This window comes from Hypanus sabinus, chromosome 17 (assembly GCF_030144855.1).
Source record: "Hypanus sabinus isolate sHypSab1 chromosome 17, sHypSab1.hap1, whole genome shotgun sequence".
Taxonomy (NCBI): domain Eukaryota; kingdom Metazoa; phylum Chordata; class Chondrichthyes; order Myliobatiformes; family Dasyatidae; genus Hypanus; species Hypanus sabinus.
Genome location: NC_082722.1, coordinates 68,939,213 through 68,961,133, shown reverse-complemented (window position 1 = coordinate 68,961,133; position 21,921 = coordinate 68,939,213). Strand labels below are relative to the sequence as shown.

General features: G+C 41.6%; 2 long non-coding RNA genes across 2 annotated transcripts in view; both read right to left on the bottom strand.

Annotated features, from left to right (window-relative positions):
* The window catches only part of LOC132407027 (uncharacterized), a 163,227-nt gene that overhangs the window by 27,814 nt on the left and 113,492 nt on the right, over window positions 1–21,921 (bottom strand). Inside the window, exon 2 of the long non-coding RNA XR_009516347.1 lies at window positions 537–607. This is a non-coding gene — a long non-coding RNA (uncharacterized LOC132407027). The remainder of the gene's footprint in view (window positions 1–536; window positions 608–21,921) is intronic.
* The window catches only part of LOC132407026 (uncharacterized), a 49,481-nt gene continuing 39,424 nt past the window's right edge, over window positions 11,865–21,921 (bottom strand). The window contains exons 3-5 of the long non-coding RNA XR_009516346.1: window positions 21,412–21,514; window positions 13,970–14,100; window positions 11,865–13,872 (exon numbers count right to left, since the gene is read on the bottom strand). This is a non-coding gene — a long non-coding RNA (uncharacterized LOC132407026). The remainder of the gene's footprint in view (window positions 13,873–13,969; window positions 14,101–21,411; window positions 21,515–21,921) is intronic.

Sequence of the window (21,921 nt, the reverse complement as noted above, 5' to 3'; positions counted from 1 at the left end):
TCATAAGAGGCAGGAATAAAGCAAGAGATTAAGCCGTATTTCTAAAGGGAATGTATACCTGGAGTATATGCATCACCTTTTCTCTTTTAGATGACTCATGGTTCTTTTTCTCTTTATGTTTATATCAGATTTCAGGCATTTTATTTTCTTTCCATCTCCCATCTGGCAAAGGAATATGTGCTGATGCAATCCAGATGGTGGGTGTGCAGGTGAGTTGGAGGTCTGTATGTTGATGTTAGGTATTCAGCTGTGATAGATGGTATATTTATTTTGTTTTTAAGGATGATCTCAACCACAGCTGGACTAACTTTGGAAGCATTCTGCTATACATCGTGCTATCAATGTTCAGATGCTGTGATTTGATTCTAGACATGAATTCTCCTTCAGAAATGAACACACCCCTTGTACGTGAGGATGGACATTAAGCATTTGACCAGAGGCAAGCAAACAAACTCCAAAAGGTTTCCAAAATATGTTCCAGACAGAAGATTTCAGAGAAATACTTCTGGATTTACAAACCAAAACCACAAACTTACTGTGTGACTCTCTCATTTGAATCACCTCCAAGTACTTCAGAATGAATTATATTTCAAATGCATTGACCTATCTGCAAAAAAAAAGCAGCAATGAGAAGAGTTGTCCATTTATTTTATCCTTGATGGTACTGGTTGATAAAACATCATAGAATATAAGAACAGAATATGGCCATTCAAATTATCATGTCTGTTCCACCATTCTGATTTTATTCAACCCCATTCTCCTATTATCCCATTATCCCTGAAACCCTTAAGTGCCTTACTAATCAAGAACCAATCAATGGTCTGTCTCAAGTACACCCTATGACTTGGCCATGACAACCCTTTGTGGAAGTGAATTCACCACCTTCTGAATGAAGAAACTCAAATCTTTAAAACTCCCTCATATTTATTTTGTGCTTTCTGTAGAGGTCCAACAAGGAAAAGGGCCCTTCTGGCCCAATCAGAACATGCCGCCCAATTACACCCATTTGACCAACTAACCCTACGAACCCGCACAACTTTGGAATGTGGGAGGAAACTGGAGCACCTGCCAGAAGCCCATGTGGTCAGAGGAAGAATGTAAAAGTTACAGACAGCGGTGGAATTGGACCGCAGTTGCTAGCACTGTAATAGCATTACACAAACCACTACAATTCTGTACCCATGAGATTAACTCAGAACCGGTCCCAACACTGAATGTCAAGACTGTAATGTGAATAAGCTTAACAAAGACATAGTTTTGCAGTTCCAGTCATGTGCATGAAGACCATCAAATGTCTGAATGTTTTAATGGATATTAACCCGATATTTCACTAGGAAAACACTGTCCCCAGTACTGCAATTCTCACTCAAAACTACACTGAAGATTAGGGATCACAGGAACACAAAATGCTGGAACTCAGCAGGTTAACAGCAAGATTCTTTATTCCTTTCTATAAGTGCTGACTGACCTACGAAGATCTTCCAGCATTCTGTGTGTGTTACCCTGAAGTTTACCAGATGCAGTAAACTCATTTCCAGACATCCAACTGGCATCTAACCAATGGCAGGAGAGAGGACATCCGAGTGAAAATAAGAAGGTGGAGTGAGAGGGCAAGGAATTCAGTAATCTGACTAAAGGAATATTTAATCAAAATATCCTACGCTGTTTAATAAGGCAGCATGGTAGCATAGTGTTTAGCACAATGCTTTACAGTACAAATGACCCAGGTTCAATTCCCACTGTTGCCTGTAAGGAGTTTGTACATTCTCTCCATGGCTCTGTGGGTTTCCTCTGAGTGCTCCAATTTCCTTCCACAGTCCAAAGATGTATCAGTTATAAAATTGTAAAATTGTCCCATAATTAGGCTAGTATCAAACTGAGGAATTGCTGGGTGGCACAGCTGAAAGGGCCTATTCTGTGCCGTATGTCAATAAATAAATATATTTAAAAATACTGAGCACTTAGTGGGGATGAGAGTTATCAAATTTAGTAAAACAATACCATTGTCTGCACTCCCAGACAAGGGACATTGTCTCAAGGATTCTTTAGTCTCTTATACAAAAGGAGCAAGAGATCAATTTACTAATTACTGATAAGAAAGCATGCTATAAATAGTTTTTCATCAACATTGATATTAACCACTGCCAAAATATCTCCATAAATTCAGCCATGTAAATATTTTGCTTCAGCAGTTGATTTGCTATCTGTGCTAACTTGGTCAGAAAAAGGGGGAGATGTTAGATTCTCCCTGCAGTTGAGTTTCAACTAGTTTAAATGGTCATTGAATGATAGATATTCATAACAGAGAAGAGGCTGTTTATACCAGTCATGTTCCTGCAATTGAATGTGGGTTAATCCCATACTCCACCCCTCGGAATATAGCCCTGCAGGACACAATTTGTCAAATGCTTATCCAGGTACAAGTTCCATATCATTTCATGCAGCGATGTTCAGACCCCAACTACACATTGAGTAAAATAATTGCTGCTAATTAAATTAATGCCCCACAGTTACTGATCTTTTTGCTGAGGGAATTAGGGCTGTTTTCTTTAACCTGATCAGGCCTCTCATAATTTAATACTCTTCGGTTAAATCTCCACTAAGTATTCCCAGTTCCAAAGAAAACAACTACAACTTTCCCCAACATTATATATCTTTGTTGCAGGCAACATCCTTATAAATCTCTTCTGTACCTTATTTGACCCTTTCAAGTCCTTCCTTATGGGATGCAGAATCATACACACAGTCATCTGCCTAATATTTTAGAACACATAAGCGAATTGCTGGAGTAACTCTGTAGATCAGACAACATCCATGGAGGGGTATGGACGTCTGTGAAGGCTATCGACCTCAAGCATCTCTTGTCCATTTCCCTCCACAGATACTACTGGACCCATTAAGTTCCTCCATCATTTTTTCTTTTTGCTCTAGACTCCAGTAACGGGCAGATTTGCTCAAGTTGTGGACTGGAGTTTAAACTAATTTGGCAGGGGGGTGGGGACTGGAGTGATAGAGCTGTGGGTGGAGCAATTGGTGTACAACTGGGTGCAGTGTGTAACTGTGAGGAATGACAGGCAGACAGTAGAGCAAAATTGCAGTCAGTGGGATGGTTAAAGTGTAACAGGGGGCCAAAATCAAAATGGGTGATGAACACAGGATTGAAAGTATTGAATTTGAGTGCACACATTGTACAGAATAAAGTAGATGATCTTGTAGTGCAGTTTGAAAATAGTAGGTATGATGTTGTGGCCGTATCTGAGCCACTGCTAAAAGAAAAACACAGTTGTGAGCTTAACATCCAAAGATGCACATTATATCAAAAGGGCAGGCAGGCAGGCAGAGGAGATTGGAGACTGTGTTGGTAAAAAATGAAATCAAATCCTTAGAAAGAGATAACATAGGTCTAGAAGGTGCAGTATCTTTGTGAGTAGAGTTAAGAGACTGGAAGGGTAAATGGACCCTAAGGAGAGTTAAATAATCTTCTGAACAGTAGCCAGGACGTAGGCTACAAATTACAATGGGAGATAGAAAAGGCATGTAAAAAGGACATTGATGCTATAGTCATAGGGAATTGCAATATGCAGAGGGACTGGGAAAATCCAATTGGTGCTGGATCCAAAGAAACAAAATTTGTAGAAAGACTATTCATTCTACAAGTATGTGAAGAGCAAATGGATAAGACGTGAGAGAACAGGGCCTATCAAGTGTGACAGTGAGAAAGTGTGTATGGAACCAGAGGAAAAAGCAGAGATTCTTAATGAATACTTCACTTCAGTATTCACTATGGAAAAGGATCTTGGTGATTGTAGTGATGACTTGCAGCAGACTGAAAAGCTTGAGCACGTAGATATTAAGAAAGATGTGCTGGAGGTGTTGGAAAGCATCAAGTTGGATAAGTCACTGGGACCGGATGAGATGTACCCTAGGCTATTGTGGGAGGTAAGGGAGGAGATTGCTGAGCCTCTAGCGATGATCTTTACATCATCAATGGGGACGGGAGAGGTTCTGGACGATAGGAGGGTTGTGGTTGGTGTTCCTTTATTCAAGAAAGGGAGTAGAGATAACCCAGGAAATTATAGACCAGTAAGTCTTACCTCAGTGGTTGGTAAGTTGATGGAGAAGATCCTGAGAAGCAGGATTTATGAACATTTGGAGAGGTATAATATGATTAGGAATAGTTGGCATGGCTTTGTCAAGTGCGGGTCATGCCTTTCGAGCATGATTGAATTTTTTGAGGATATGACTAAATACATTGATGAAGGAGGAGTAGTAGATGTAGTGTATATGGATTTCAGCAAGATATTTGTTAAGGTACCCCATGCAAGGCTTATTGAGAAAGTAAGGAGGCATGGGATCCAAGGGAACATTGCTTTCTGGATCCACAACTGGCTTGCCCACAGAAGGCAAAGAGTGGTTGTAGACAGGTCATATTCTGCATGGAGTTTGATCACCAGTGGAGTGCCTCAGGGATCTGTTCTGGGACCCTTACTCTTTGTGATTTTTATAAATGACCTGGATGAGGAAGTTGAGAGATGGATTAGTAAGTTAGATAGTGTGGAGGGCTGTCAAAGGTTACAACGGGACATTCATAGGATGCAAAACTGGGTTGAGAAGTGGCAGATGGAGTTCAACCCAATTAAGTGTGAAGTAGTTCATTTTGGTAGGTCAAATATGATAACAGAATATAGTATTAATGGTATGACTCTTGGCAGTGTGGAAGATCAGAGGGGTCTTGGGGTCTGAGTCCATAGGACACTCAAAGCAGCTGCGCAGGTTGACTCTGGTTAAGAAGGCGTACGGTGTATTGGCCTTCATCAATCGTGGAATTGAATTTAGTAGCCAAGAGGTAATGTTGCAGCTATATAGGACCCTGGTCAGACCCTACTTGGAGTACTGTGCTCAGTTCTGGTTGCCTCACTACAGGAAGGATGTGGAAGCAGTAGAAAGGGTGTAGGGTTTACAAGGATGTTACCTGGATTGGGGAGCAGGCCTTATGAGAATAGGTTGAGTGAACTCGGCCTTTTCTCCTTGGAGAAAAGGAGGATGAGAGGTGACCTGATTGAGGTGTATAAGATGATGAGAGGCATTGGTCGTGTGGATAGTCAGAGGCATTTTCCCAGGGTTGAAGTGGTTGCCACAAGAGGACACAGGTTTAAGGTGCTGGGGAGTAGGTACAGAGGAGATGTCAGGGGTAAGTTTTTTACTCAAAGAGTGGTGAGTGCATGGAATGGGCTGATGACAAAGGTGGTGGAGGCAGAAACGATAGGGTCTCTTAAGAGACTATTGGATAGGTACACGGAGCTTAGAAAAATAGAGGGCTATAGGTAAGCCTAGTAATTTCTAAGCTAGGGACATGTTCGGCACAGCATTGTGGGCCAAGGGGACTGTATTGTGCTGTTGGTTTTCTACGTTTCTATGTTTCTACAATGAATGGCATTTTAGAGTAGCTTGAGTTTGAGACTACCAGAGGATCAGCAATTGTGGACTGTTTGTTGTGTAATGGTCCAGATTTGAATAGGGAGCTTAAGGTGAACGAACTATAAGGAGACAGTGATCATAATATGTTACAATTCACCCTGCAATTTGAGAAGGAGAAGATAAAATCAGATGTATCAGTAATACACTGGAGTAAAGGAAATTACAGAGGCATGAGAGAGGGGCTAGACAAAGTTGATTGGAAGGGGATACTAGCAAGGATGATGGCAGAACAGCAATGGGTGGTTTTTCCCGGGTAAATCTGGAATGCACGGGAAAGATACATCCCAAAGATGAACAAGTATTGTAAAGGGAGGATGGAGCAATCAGAGCTGACAAGGGAAGTGAAAGAGAGCATAACGGCCAAAGAGAGAGCATATAATATTACAAAAATTAGTGGGAAGGTAGAGAATTCAGAAGCTTTTAGAAATCAACAGAAGACAACTAAAAAGACCATAAAGAGAGAAAAGATGAAATGTGAAGGTAGGCTAGTCAATAACATAAAAAAGGATACAAAAAGTTTTTTTTCAGACATATAAAGAGCAAAAGAGAGATGAGAGTGGATAGCACATCACTGGAAAATGATATTGGAGAGGTAGTACTGGGGGACAAAGAAATGGCAGACAAACTCGACAAATATTTTGTGACAATCTGTGCTATGGAAAACACCAGCAGGATTCCAGAAATTCAAGAGTGTCCGGAGTCAGAACTCCGTTTTGTTGCTATTAGTTAGGTGAAGGTGCTTGGGAAACTGAAAGGGCTGAAGGTTGTTAAGTTATCTGGACCAGATGGACTTCACCCAGGGTTCTGAAAGAGATAGCTGAAGAGATTGTGGAAGCATTAGTAGTGATCTTTAAGAATCACTACATTCTGGAATGGTTCTGGAATATTGGAAAACTGCAATTATCTTTTGCATTCATTTCAAGAGAACTAGAAAATAAAATCTAAGTTATAATTCAGAGGATTTATAAGACAGTGGTCAGAATGTACTTGGAATGTTCTGAGCAGTTTTGGGCCCTTTATCTAAGAAAAGATGTGCTGGGATTGGAGAAGGTCCAGAGGAAGTTCACGAGAATGATGCCAGGAATTAGAATTTGGATTGAAATGAGGAGGAACTGCTTTTCCCAGAGATTGGTGAATCTGTGGAATTCTCTGCCCAATGAAGCAATGGAGGCTACCTCAGCAAATATATCTAAGACAATGTGAGGTAGATTTTTGCATAGTAAGGGAATTAAGTGTAAAAAAGCAGGTAGGTGGAGATCAGCCATGATCTTATGGAATGGCGGAGCAGGTTCGATGGGCCAGATGGCTTACTCCTGCTCCACTTTCTTATCATAGGGCTTACATACAGTATGAGGAGCATTTAATGGCTCTGGGCCTACACTCACTGGGGTTTAGAATGAGGGGAATTTCATTGAAACCTATTGAAAATTGAAAGGCTCAGATAGAGTCGATGTAGAGAGGATGTATCCTATGGTGAGGAAGTCTAGGTCCGAAGCACAAGCCTCAGAATAGAGGGTCACCTATTTAAAACAGAAATTAAGAAAATCTTTTTAGCCAAGAGGTGATATATCTATGGAATTCATTGTCACAAATGGCTGTGTAGTCCACGTCATTGGATATATTTAAAGTGGAGGTCGATATATTCTTTATTAATCAGAGTGCCCAAGATTACAAGGAGAAGGCAAAAGAATAGGGTTGAGCTGCATAATGAATCAGCCATGGTGGAATGGTGATGCAGACTCGATGGTCCGAATGGACTAATTCTGCTCCTGTGTCTTATCTGCTGTCTATTGTGTCTCTGGCTAATGTATTATACAGCTTCAGCGTGACCTCCTAGCTTTTGTATTCCATACATCAGCCTATAAAAGCAAGTACCTGACATTTATAACACTTTGTCTAACTGTGCTGCTACCTTCATGGATTTATGGAGACAAACTCCAAGATTGGAATTGGAATTGGGAATGATTTAGCTTTGTCACATGTAGCGACATAGTGAAAAGCTTGTCTTGCGTACAGTTCCTACAAATCGAGTCATTACACAATGCAATGGGGGAATACAAGGTAAAACAATAACAGAATTCAGAATAAAGCATAGTATCTACAAAGAAAGAACAATGCAGGAAGGCAATATCATGATGAGGAAATTTTTCAGGGCAGCGTCAATCTAAAAAACTGGGGAACCATTCAATAGTCTTATAACAGCAGGGGTGAAGCTGATCTTCAGCCTGGTGGTCTGTCATTTCAGGCTTTTGTATCTTATGGCTGATTGGAGATGGGACAAGAGAGAATATCTGGGATGGGTGGGGTGGGGTATTTTATTATGCTGGCTGTTTTCCTGAGGCAGCAAGGAGTGTAGACAGTCCATTAAGGTGAGGCTGGTTTCCATGATGTGCTGAGCAGTGTCCATAACTCTGCACTTTCCGTACTCATGGACAGAATAGTCACCATATCAAGCCGGGATCTACAGTGCTTATAAAAACGTATTGACCCCCTCCCCCCGGAAGTTTTCATATCTTATTGTTTTACAACATTCAATCGCAGTGGATTTAATTTGGCTTTTTTGACACTGATCAACACAAAAAAGACTCTTTCATGTCATTGTGAAAACATATCTCTACAAAGTGATCTAAATTAACTACAAATATAAAGCATGAAACAATTGATAACATAATAATATGACACAACAAATCATCACTGATGTGGCCAATTGATTTTAGAAGTCACATAATTAGTTAAATGGAGATCACCATGTGCAGTTAAGGTTTTTCGATTATTGTAGTAAAAATACATTTGTATCTGGAAGGTCCTGTTGCCGGTGAGTCAAAACTACACCATAAAGATGAAAGAACACTCCAAGCAACTCCACAAAAAGGTTGTTGAAAAGCATAAGTCAGGAGATAAGTACAAGAAAATTTCCAAGTCACTGAATATCCCTTGGAATACAGTTAAGTTCATCATCAAGAAATGGAAAGAATATGGCACAGCTGTACAAGGGGTGACTGATAAGTTCGTGGCCTAAGGTAGAAGGAGATGAGTTATACAGCTCTCGTTACATGCACGTGCAGTTCAACTCTGAGTGATTACGCAGAAAAGTTTGAAGTTAATAACTCATCTCCCTATACCTTAGGCCATGAATTTATCAATCACCCCCCAATAAGTTATTAAGTTCAAACTTTCTGCATAATCACTCAAAGAGTTGAACTGCATGTGCATATAACGAGAGCTGTATAACTCATCTCCTTCTACCTTAGGCTACAAACTTATCAATCACCCGTACTGTGGATACTTCCTGGACGTCCATGATCTGTATGTTCCATGACTGCTGGACTAAGTGTGTAAATGTAGGAGGGGATTATGTTGAAAAATAAATGTGCCTGGTTTTCTAAAATTGACTCCTTCTACCTTAGGCCACGAACCTATCAATCACCCCTCGTAAATCTGCCTAGAGCAGGCCGTCCTCAAAAACTGAGTGACTATGCAAGAAGAGAACTAGTGAGGAAGGCCACCAAGAAACCTATGAAAGCTCAAGAGGAATTACAAGAGTTGGTACCTAAGATGGGAGAGACTACGTAAACAACAACTGTTGCCCGGGTGCTTCACCAGTCACAGTTTTATGGGAGAGTGTCAAAGAGAAAGTCACTGTTGAAATAAACTCACATGAAATCTCAGCTAGAGTTTGCCTGAAGGCATATGGAAGACTTTGAAGTCATCTGGAAGAAGGTTCTTTGATCTAATGAAAACAAAATTGAACTTTTTGGCCATCAGACCTAGTGTTATGTTTGGTGTAAGCCAAACACCGCATAACATCAAAATCACACCATCCTAGCCATGAATGCTGCATCATGCTGTGAGGATGCTTCACTGCAGCAGGCCCTGGAAGGCTTGTGAAAGTAAAGAGTGAAATGAATGCAGCAAAATACAGGGAAATCCTGGAGGACAACCCAATGCAGTCTGCAAGAGAACTGCGATTTGGGAGAAGATTTGTTTTCCAGAAAGACAATGTCCCCAGGTATAAAGCCAAAGCTACGTAGGAATGGCTTAAAAACAACAATGGAGTTGAATGGCCATGGGTCAGAGTCCAGACCTCAACCCAATTGAGAATTTGTGGCTGGACTTGATAAAGGCTGTTCACTCATGATCCCCATGCAATCTGATAGAGCTTGAGCAGTTTTGTAAAGAAGAATGGGGAAAAATTGCAGTGTCCAGATGTACAAAGCTGACAAAGACTTATTCACACAGACTCAAGGCTGTAATTGCTGCTAAATGTGCATCTACTAAATACTAACTCAAAGGGGGTGAATACTTATGCAATCAATTATTTTGTATTTTATATTTATAATTAATTTAGATCACTTCATAGAGATCTGTTTTCATTTTGAAACAAAAGAGTTTTTTTCTGTTGAACAGTGTCAAAAAAGCCAAGTTAAATCCATTGTGATTCAATGTTGTAAAACAATAAAACATGAAAATTTCTGGGGGTCAGGGTGAATACTTTTTATTGGCATTGTATACAGTCAGGATGTTTTCTACGGTGCATCGATAAAAATTGGTGGAGGTCAATGGGGACTTGTGAAATTTCTTTAGCTTTCAGAGGATTTAGAGCTTCCTTGGCCATGACATCTAAATAGATGGATCAGGAGATTCTTTTGCTGATGTTCACTGTGAGGAACTTGAAGCTCTCAACATCTCTCAAGTTCAACACAGGGTAGCAAGGTGGTTAGCACAACAGTCTACAGTATCAGTGACCGGGGTTCAATTCCCACTGCTGCCTTTAGGGAGTTTGTATGTTCTTCCTGTGACCTCATGGATTTCCACTAGGTGCGCTGGTTTCCTCCCACAGCCCAAAGGTGTAATATTTGGTAGGTGAATTGGTCATTGTAAATTGTCCTGTGATAAGGCTAAAATTATATTGGGGGATTGTTGGGGCACACAGCTTAGTTAGTAAGTTCATCACTAAAGAAGAGGGTGATGTTTCTGCTGTACTTAAGATGAATTTTTGGTTTAAAATGGCACTGCTGAAGGCAAGAGATAACTTACTAGTGATTAACAAAACAAGAAATACAACTAAATACTTTATTAAAAACACGTTTCTATAAAAAATATATGGTAAATGATCACTGCAAATGATGGAGAGGCAGGCAAAAGCAAAGCTACGTCGAGGGTTAATGTGTGCGGGAGTGAGGCAAAGTCAGGGTGACATTGAGGCACGTTTAAGAAGTCGAGGCAAGATCAAGACATACTTGGGGCAAAGACGGGGTGATCAAAGTGGAGCAAAGTCAAATCAGAGGAGAGGCAGTTTCAGGCCCAATCCACCTGAACTGAGTATGAGGTTTGAACAATCTTTTATGGCACAGTTTGTTTTGTTTCCTCTCCCTGTATATTGGGTGTTTGTCGCTCCTTTTTTAATGGGTTCCTTTGCGTTTCTTGCTTTATGGCTGCCTGTAAGGAGACAAATCTCATGGATGTGTAATGTATATAAACTTCAATGATAAATATACTTTGAATGAGAATAGTTTTGGATGCGAGACTGAAGTAGCAGTGCGGCAGGGTGGAGATACGTCTCTACCAAAGGAGGTGTAAGGTGCTCCCCTCCTCCGCTAGCCCGCAGGTCACCCTTGGGCAAGGTGTAGCATCTGCTTGGTCCCCACTCCCCCGATCAGGGTCACATGAAGCCATGGCAGCAGGTGGTGGATGGTCATATGAGCAGCTGATGCATTTCATGCCTTGGTTGTGTGACCACTGACACCAGACAGACAATCTCTGAAGAATATTGATAATGTCTTGTAAAGACACTGCCAAGAAGAAGGCTATGGTAAACCACTTCTATAGAAAAATTTGTCAAGAGCAGTCATGGTCATGGAAAGACCATGATTACCCGTGTCATACGACATGGCACATAATGAACCATAGTGAAAAAGGAAGTATTGAAGGATTTTATCATATTTGAAAATAGGTAAGATATCAGAGCTAGATGATAGGTCCCTCAGGCAGATAAGCAAAGTAAGGTAAAACATTATAGAGAGTATTTTTCTGTCTTCTCTTTCTACTGGAGAACTCTTTCTACTCTTTCTACTCTTTCTAGGGTAGACCTGTTGCTGAGACTAGAAGAAAGTTCACTGTAGGGTTGTTCCTTTAAAACAGAGAAGATTGTGGAGAGGCAACTGAGGGATCGAGACTTAAGAGGAGCGTAGGCTGGGTATCTAGGAAGGATCTACATTCTTCGGTTGAAGATCTGAAGATCAGGGGATAAAGTTATTTGTAGAAAGATTAGAGGGAAGATGAGGGAAAAATACATAGCAGGTAGAAGTGGTTTGGAACACCAAGACATGTCAGATTCAGATTCAGATTCAGTTTATTGTCATTTAGAAACGACAAATGCAATGCAGTTAAAAAATGAGACAACGTTTCTCCAGAATGATATCACAGAAGCATATGACAGAACAGACTACACCAGAAAATCCACATAATGTTTGGCAATCCCCAATCCAGAGTCCGGAGAGGCTGCTGCGTATTAATATTGCGCAACCATCTTAGCGCATTCCCCAGAAAGGAGCTCCAAATCCACCAGACAAAACAAGACCAAAAACTAAAGCTACAAGACCTGCACAAAACCACATAGTTACAACAGTGCAAACAATAGCATAATTGATAAAAAAAACAGACCGTGGGCACAGTAAAAATAGTCCAAAGATGTTAAAGGACTATAAGTTCAAAAGAAATCACCACACAGTTTCCACAAGTCCCCAGGGTCCCGACAGACTCGTCATCCCATGCCAGCAGCAGAAGGGAATACCCCCACTATGGACTTCCACGGCGCCGCCCGACTCAGCCTCACAGACGCAGCACACAGTGAAAGCTCTGTCAAACCCAGCCTCGCAGACGCAGCACACACCAAAAGCAACCTGACCGCAGCGGACTCCAAGTCCGTCGAACCTCCGAGCTGACAACCATCCCCTCCGGCACAGCTTCTCCGAGCACTATCCTCTGCCAAGCATATTAAGACGGCCCTGCCAGCAGCCATCGGCATTGCCTGTTCATCCCAGCAGAGTCCCGGACCTCACAGCAGCAGCAGCAATGAAGAAGGTCTTCCTGGAGATTTCCCAATGTTCCTCCGTGCTCCCACATCTGTTTTCAATCGATTATGATTGCGTACGGCACCCCACTTCACAAATAGCAGATAATCAGCTCTGGAGTGGCCGCTGCAAGCTGCGTCGCACCGCCATCTTGGATATTGGATATTGGATGTAGGTGGAGACAGAAGCTCACTTCACACTTGAATGCGACACTAGGAGTCATAGCTTGCTGAGTTACAATCAGGTCCTAGTTTACTGAATGGCCCAGCATGTCTCCGATCATACGTGGGGAATTAAGGGCAGGGAGACAGTTTTAATGAAAGTTTAAAGTAGATTTATTATCAAAGAATGTATATATTATACCACCTTGAGATTTCTCTTCCAACAGACATCCACAAAACAAAGAAACACAAAAGAAACATAGAAAATAACATCAAGTACCCAATATGCAGAGAGAAAAAAACAAATCATGCAAACAATAAATGCAGGCAAATAGCATTCTGAACTAAAATCCACAGAAAGTCCACCCACAGACCCTTAGCTCAGCACAGAGTGGAGCAGCAAGCTGAAATGGCCTGCCCCTCACCTTGGGACCCGATGGTCTGAGCATTTTAACCGAAGTCATCATCCGAACCTCGAGTTCAGTCACTTCAATCACATCGAATAGTAAAGTAGGCATGCACAGTAAATGCAAGAAATGCATAGAATCAATGAAAGATCACACCCAATGGGGTGGGCAAACAGTTGATGTGCAAATGAAAAGAAACTGCAAATACAGAAGAAAGATTAGTAATAATACTAGTAGAAACAAAATAAATAAATAAATTGACAATAAATGTCGAGAACATGAGATGAAGAGTCCTTGAAAGTTAGTGTAAAGTTGTGGGAATAGCTTAGTGACAGGGTGAGTGACGCTGAGTGGAATTAGCCCCTTTGGTTCAGGAGCCTGTTGGTTAAGAGGTAATAACTGTTCCTGATCCTGATGGTGTGGGTCCTGAGGCACCCGTACCTTCCTGATGGCAGCAGCGAGAAGAAACCTGTGTTTGGTGAAACTGATCTTGTTCTGGAGCAGCCAGGTTGGAAAGCCGGGCTGACTTGCGGTCTTGGTGGTGTCCAGAGAACTATTGTGTAGCTCTGATACTTTGCAGTGTGCACTTCCTCTGGTGCGGACACTTTTGTAACTATGATTTGAAGTAATCGGAGGGATGGGCTGGAGGCGAACAGGCAAGGCTGTAGCTTCTACAAATGGTTCAGCTGATAGTTCAGCCTGTACAAGATGGTTTGTCAGATGTGATGTTTGGAGTCAATCTTGGAGGCTGTGCTAAAAGGAGAAGCAATCAATAATCTTAGTAAGTTTACAGCACAGAAAGGACAAACAAAGTAAAGAAATTAAGACAGTTGTGGTAAACCATGTATACCTGTCTGGACATGCCCCTCTGCTGACTGCTCCTGTGGCTCCTCCCACAGACCCCTGGATAAAGGTGATTGTGTCACTGCTCCTCCCACAGTCCAGGGCGGTCATCCAGCATGGACGTGCTCCGCTTTACTGCTAATAAAAGCCGTCCAGTATTTACTCTACTTCCAGTCTTTTGGAGTTATTGATAGTGCATCAACAGTAGACTGTTCAGCCCTTCATTCCTACGCAATCATGAGAGCAGAAAGAGTACAGCAGTGGGCTAAGCACAGATTGTTGAGGTTTGCCTGCGTTAATAGTGAGTAGGAAAGTGTTATCACCAGTCTGTACTAACTGGGGTCTCCTGATGACAAAGCTAAGGAGCAGTGGAAAGAAAGTGCAGAGGGTTAATTTTTACAGCAGGTTGATTAGTAGGGAAGGTGTTGAATACCAGGTGTAATCAATAAATAGCAGTCTAATGTATAAATTATTGGCATAGTATCTAAGTATTTCAAAATGGAGTGGAGAGTCACCAAGACCTGTTATGTGCTAAGTGAATGGCAGCTCTGTGCTATTAACTCAGCACTGGTACCATAGAGTCATAGGAAAGTGCAGCACAGAAACAGGCGCTTTGGCCCATCCAGTCTGCACCAAACCATTTAGACTGCCTACTCCCATCAACCTGCAGCTGGACCACAGCCCTCTATATCCCTATCATCCGTGTACCAATCCAAACTTCTCTTAACTGTTGAAATCAAGCTGGCATGCACCACTTGTGCTGGCAGCTCATTCCACGCTCTCGCGACCCTCAGTGTGAAGAAGTTTCCCCTCATGGTCCTTTAAACTTTTCACCTTTCACCATTAACCCATGACCTCTAGTTGCAGTCCCATCCCAACCTCAGAGGAAAAAGCATGCTTGCATTTGCCCTATCTATACCCCTCATAATTTTCTATACCACTATCAAATATCCTCCCAATCTCTGGTTTCAAGGAATAAAGTCCTAACCTATTCAAGCTTTCCTTACAACTCAACTCCTCCAGTCCCAGTAACATCTTTGTAAATTTTATCTGTCCTCTTTCAACCTTATTTACACCTTTCCCATAGGTCAGTGACCAAAACTTCACACAGTACTCTAAACTGGGCCTCAGTGATGTCTTATACAACTTAACATAACATTCCATATCCTGTACTCAATACCTTGATTTATGAAGACCAATGTGCCACCTCAAAAGTAACCTGCGTTAAGGACAAAAAGACTGGGACAGAATTTAAAATAAGAAGAAAGATTAACTTTGAAATTTAAAATGCAAAAACAAGAGTACAACTGTATGCATCATTTTTTTATCTCCGTGTCTACTTTCAGTAGTTCTCCTCACTTGAACTATTTATTCATGGTAACAACTCCACATCTAATTTGCAGCACAAAATCATTAATTGAACGGGAGACATCACACTGAAAGCCAGGCACAGTCTGTAGTCCGTTGGTTGACTTTAATTCATAGAACAGCAGGTTACTGCAAGAGGGGAAAAAATCAAGGCTGTCAAATTATCTACGGGGGCCTAAATTATTTAAATACTGTAAATTCTCACAGGGAAAAGTAAACTCCCAAGTCCATAATTAATTCTTGCCTCCCCTCCTCTCAAAACACCGCACCAGTAACACTGTCATGTACCACTGCCAGATCGCTACAACCTATTAAAAGCTGGCATTTCATAATGCCCACTTTGGAAATTGATTACATTTCAGTCCCCTTCAAATGCTTTATAAAATTTACAGGAGAATGAAACTTTTACTATTTGTTTTCTCTGCACAGAATATTTCAGCTCTAATTAATAATTTGTGTTTTTTCTATCTCTGGGCCTGGTCCTTTATCCCACGGCTCATAAATAACGACATCATAAACATTTATTGCGTCTTTTAAATTGCTTACAATTTTTTTCCACTCAGACCGGTTCCAACAGACATTATGTGCATATTGCTTTAATATCCCTTGTGCTTAATGACAACTCCTTGGAAAAAAATGCTGTTGGTTTTCCAGTCTCTTCCATTATTTTTCCAGATTCATTTACTTGAGAAGATGATGGGAGAACTAAACCATCCCTTGAAATTTTGGTAGGGATTAAATTTTTGGTTTTAACTGATCAAACAATAAGCACACTGGCCTGAGAAATCTAGCTGGAAAGTTGGTTGTAAAAGTTATAAACCTTTGTGGAATAAGTGGATTATATCTATCCTTTCTATTCTCAGTACCCACTTCATTAAGTACCTCCTGTTCCTAATAAAGTGGCAACAGAATGTATTGTGGATCCAAAACTGGCTTGCCCACAGAGGGTAAAGAGTGGCTGTAGACAGGTCATATTCTGAATGGAGGTTGGTGACCAGTGGTGTGCCCCAGGGATCTGTTCTGGGACCCTTACCTTTGTGATTTTTATAAATGACCTAGATAAGGAAGGTGGGTTAGCTTTTTGCTGATGACACAAAGGTTGGAGGGCTGTCAGAGCTTACAGCGGGACATTGATAGGATGCAAAACTGGGCTGAGGAGTGGCAGTTGGAGTTCAACCCAGATAAGCATGAAGAGGTTCATTTTGGTAGGTCAAATGCGATGGCAGAATATAGTATTAATGGTGTGGAGGATCAGAAGGATCTTGGGGTCCGAGTCCATAGGATGCTCAAAGCAGCTGCGCAGGTTGACTCTGTGGTTGAGAAGGCGTACGGTGTATTGGCCTTCATCAATCGTGGAATTGAATTTAGTAGCCGAGAGGTAATGTTGCAGCTATATAAGATGCTGGTCAGACCCCACTTGGAGTACTGTGCTCAGTTCTGATCGCCTCACTACAGGAAGGATGGGGAAGCCATACAAAGCGTGCAGAGGAGATTTACAAGAATATTCGCGAGGAAATCTGCAGATGCTGGAAATTCAAACAACACACACAAAACACTGGTAGAACACAGCAGGCTAGGCAGCATCTATAGGGAGAAGCGCTGTCGACGTTTCGGGCCGAGACCCTTCGACAGGACTGAATACAAGAATATTGCCTGGATTGGGGAGCATGCCTTATGAAAATAGGTTGAGTGAACTCAGCCTTTTCTCCTTAGAGTGAAGGAGGATGAGAGGTGACCTGATAGAGGTGACATGATAAAAGGCATTGATCGTGTGGATAGTCAGAGGCTTTTTCCCAGGGCTGAAATGGTTGCCACAAGAAGACACAGGTTTCAGGTGCTGGGGAGTAGATACAGAAGAGATGTCAGGGGTAAGTTTTTTACTCAGAGAGTGGTGAGTGTGTGGAATGGGCTGCCAGCAACGGTGGTGGAGGCAGATATGATAGAGTCTTTTAAGAGACTTTTCGATAGGTACATGGAGCTTAGCAAAATAGAGAGCTATGGGTAAGCCTAGTAATTTTTAAGGTTGGGATATGTTCAGCATAACTTTTTGGGCCAAAGAGCCTGTATTTTTCTGTAGGTTTTCTATGTTTTTATTTCTTTTTGCATTCTTCTGCTGCTGTAGCCAATCCAGTTCAAGGTTCAATGTGTGGTGCACTCAGAGATGCTCTTCTGCACACTACTGTTAGTTATTTTTGTCACCTTTGTGCCAGTTTGAACCAACCTGGCTATTTTCCTCTGATGTCTCTCATTAACAAGGCATTTTCAGCCACAGAACTGCCACTCACTGAATGTTATTTCCTGTTTCTCACATCATTCTTTGTAAACTCTGGAGACTATTGAAAGTGAAAATCCCAAGGGATAAGCAGTTTCTGAGATACCCAAACCACCCCATCTTGAACCAACAATCATTCCACAGTCAAAGGGCCGAGCAAAGTCAAGATGGCACTAAACGGCGACTCCTTTGCTTGCATCTTCAGAAACAGCTCTATTTCTATCTTTGATACCTCTTTTTTCCTTTTCAAGTTTCTTTTGAAGACCCTGTCTTGGAATTACACTCTGATTTCAGATCTTTGTGGGAATGGGACCCTCTCTCGGGGCCTCATGACCAGCCGCTTTTTGATATCCCAAGGATGCAGCCTGGAAGACTAGCGTGTTTTCAGGCTGCTGGATTTTCATAGCTCTGGAGACGGGCTGATTCAAGGCCAGCGCTCCTGACCGAGGCGTCACGGGAGAACATGGAACGTCGGGAGCAACGAGTTAGCTGCTGGTTGTGTGTCCAGAGACCTGAGCCTTTCCGGGGCCGATTCTCTGGCACAGAGCTCGGGAAAAGCGATGCAACAGACTTTTAACATCATAAATCAGTGAGTGGTTTATTATGTCTCCCTTCTCGCTGTGAAATGGGAACAACTCTTTTTCCCTTATTAGGGAAAGAGAGCGAGAGAGAGCCTGTGGTATGTCAAATTACCAGGTGAATGAGTAGTGTTTGGGTTACTGCAAGTCTGTGTCTTTATTGATGCTTTGCTGCTTGCTGGAGTGCCAATGCTTTTTTGCTGGTGAGGGAGAGGGGGGTCGATGCCTTGCAGCTGCTTGTGTGTGGGACGGAGGAGCTGCGGGGAGGCTTTGGGGTTCTAATGTTTAACTGCCACTCATGCTTTGGGGTACTCCTCTGTTTTCGTGGATGTTTGCAAAGAAAGAGAATTTCAGGATGGACGTTGTGTACTTGTCTCTGACATTAAATGTACCAATCGAGCCTGTTGAACCTATTGAAGTCATTTAGGTCACATTCCTTCCTTATTCTGATGTTTAGTCTGAACAACAACTGAACCTCTTGAACAATGTTTGCGTTCTTTTGTGCATTGATCTACTGCCACATGATTAGCTGATTAGATTGATGAGCATGTGTAGAGGTTTACCTAACAAAATGTTTCTGTGCATTACAGAATGTTTTATTTCCATTTCATCACTGTCAGTAATTTTGCTAACGCTTCTCGTTCATTGACATCATGGGTACTTGCTTCTGCAGAAGTGCTTATAAAAATTCCTCTTCAGTGTGAGAGATGAAGCAATAGAGGCTTGTCTGCATGGTCTGTGGTAGGGTATACAATGAGCATGGCCAACCTTATCTCACTGAGAAAGGACTCCGACAAAAATAATGTCAGCCAGATAAAAATCTCTAATGTGTTGTTCCTTAAATATATTCTTAAGGCATGAATTTCCAGGAAAAAATGAGAGCTTGCCAGGTGTGTGGGGGGAAGTCAGGGGAAAAGTGAGAACAGGAAGTAAAAGAGGGAGAAGTGAGGAGTAAACTCCTTACAGGCAGCAGCGGGAATTGAATCCCATTCAGTGAAGGCTGGTGCTATAAAGTGATGTTCTAACACTTGTACTACTGTGCTGCCCTCAGCATGGTAACTCTGTCCCCTTGTCCATGACTCTCCAATGAGTGAAAATAGACAGCAGTTCAAAGAGTACCAGCTAAAATATATGCTTCAGCAAAATGCTTGTGTTCAATTCTAAAATAGAAACAAGAAATGCTGGAAATCTTTAGCAAGATAGTGGAGGAAAACAACTAGCAGTTCAGGTCAGTTTAAAATTGATGAAGTGTGATAGATTTGTGCTGTGCACTACATGCACTTTGAATTATATTTTGTTAACTTATTAGTGGTAATATTTTGTTTTATATGCTATGTGTGTGATAGTTGTGTGGGAACACCATGATCCGGAGGAATGTTGTTTCATTTGGTTGTATATATGTATAGTCAGGTGACAAAAGACTTGAACTTGAATCTGAGACATTAACTGCTCTGTATAGATGATATACAGAGCCTATAGGCGAACTTTCAAGGACTCTTCATCTCACATTCTTAATATTTATTGGTTAGTTATTTATTATTATTATTTCTTTTTGAATTTGAACAGTTTGTTGTCTTTTGCACACTAGTTGAACGCCCAAGTTGGTGTGCTCTTACATTGACTCTGTTATGGTTATTATTCTATTATGGATTTATTAAGTTTGCCCACAAGAAAATGAATCTTAGGGGTAATATGGTGACATAAGTATAGTTTGATAAAAAATTTACTTTGAACTTTGAACTTTTTTCTCTCTTCACAGATGCTGCCCAGTCTACTCAGTTTTCCCAGCAGTTTCAGTTTTTATCAAATCTCCCATGTGTGTAACATATTCTTCTTTGACTACTTTTACTCCCCAAAGAGTGCTGAGGAAATGGAGTTTAGCATGACAGGAAGCAATTGGAGTGAAGATCAAAGATACATTTAAGGGGAGACTGGACAAACAGATGATGAAGAAGTGAATAAAGAATCACACAATTGATTTTATTGGGAAAGGATGGAAAGAGACTCAAGAACAGATTAATACTAGCAGAAATGTTTTGGGGCAAATGTCCTGATTCTGTGCCCAATATTGTGTGTAATCCAACAATCTGGAGTTCAAGGCATGGTGTTCAGTGATCAGTGTGCCCTGGACAACTAGGAAGGACAACTAGGAAGGCAGGAAGTCAAGGCCCATTAGCCAGAAGTGAATCTGCAAATCTCTGCACTCCCACTGGGGAGTTTGAAGCCCAAAACTGTGTCGGCAGGAGGCCTGTCTGTGGTTAAAGGACTGTGTATGTACGCAGGTGGGAGGGAAGAACGCAACTTGCTTTTGCTGTTGTTTTTTGTTATATATTGTGTTCTGTGGTGTTCTGCTGAGAGTTGTGGGCATGATAAGTTTGCACCAGAATGTGTGGCAATAATTGTGGACTGCCCCCAGCACACCCTCGAATGTATTGCTTGTTAACACAAATGAGGGCATGAGAGGGTGGACTGGACAAACGTGGCTTGTTTTCTTTGGAGCGGCAGAGGCTGAGGGGAATCTCTGATTGATGCTTGTAAGTTTATGAGGGGCATAGACAGAGAAGCCAGGGGATGTCTTTTACCCCAGGATTGAAATGCCTAATACCAGAAAGCATGCATTGAAGGCGAGAGGCAGTAGGTTCAAAGCTGATGTGAGGGCTAAGTTCTTTTACTCAGAGAGTGGTAGATGCCTAGAATGTGCTGCCTGGTATGGTGACAGAGGCAAATACATTAGAGGCTTTTAAGAGACATTGAGATAGGCACATGGATGAGAGGAAGATGGAGGGATACAGACATTGTGTAGGTAAGAGAGATTATTTTAGGGAAGGGTTTGATTTACTTTTTAGCTGGTTCGGCACAGCATTGTGGGCCGAATGGCCTGTTCCTGTGCTGTAATGTCTATGCTCTATGTTCTGTTTTACTGTATGTTTCGATATACACACGTCACCAAAACTTGACTCTTGAATCTCAATTATATTGAGATTATATAATCTCAATTAGAAGTGTAACAGCTGATGATTCACTGATTGTTGGATTTGTTCACATTTATGTAAACACTCCTCTCTGCCATTGCTTGTAAAATTTAACTGTCTTACCAGTTCAACATCATTACTCAGTTATTGGTTAGTTAGACCAATGAAGTTTTGTTTTAGGACAAATGACCCTTCTCCTCTGACAGATTAATCTCCACAGGATCACGGCCATGGAATTTTTAAAAGGATTGCAATTTACCTTCTTGCACAAGTGGTTCCTCTGGGCTCGAATGGTTTCAGAAGAAAGTCACATTTCCAAAACGAGCAAGGGATGAAAATTCTTCGCTGACATAATAAAACTTCTGCAAAGCGATACATATAAGACCTTCATTCCAAGCCGGTCCAGGGGTTCTTTTATTAAATTTAATTGCGTTGAACATTAAGCTTGGAGGAGAAGAAGTCAATTTATTCCATCAGAACCACTCATCCATCAGTCCACACAGCACCACATCCATCAAGAGCTCTATAATAGTTCATGGTCTATTTGAGCAACACTCTCAGATGACTGCCTGTTGCATATCAAGGTATCATATTCCCTTCCTGAGCTTGTGGAGCATGACTTACCTCAGCGGGTGGGTTTCACCAATGATGAGTGTTAGTGGACAAGAACAAGCACAGACTTGATCTCATAAATCTGGGTTCCTACCAAAGAAGGTGCCTTGAGAAACACATCCATGTGTTGAGCAAGGGTCATGGAAGAGGGACTGGT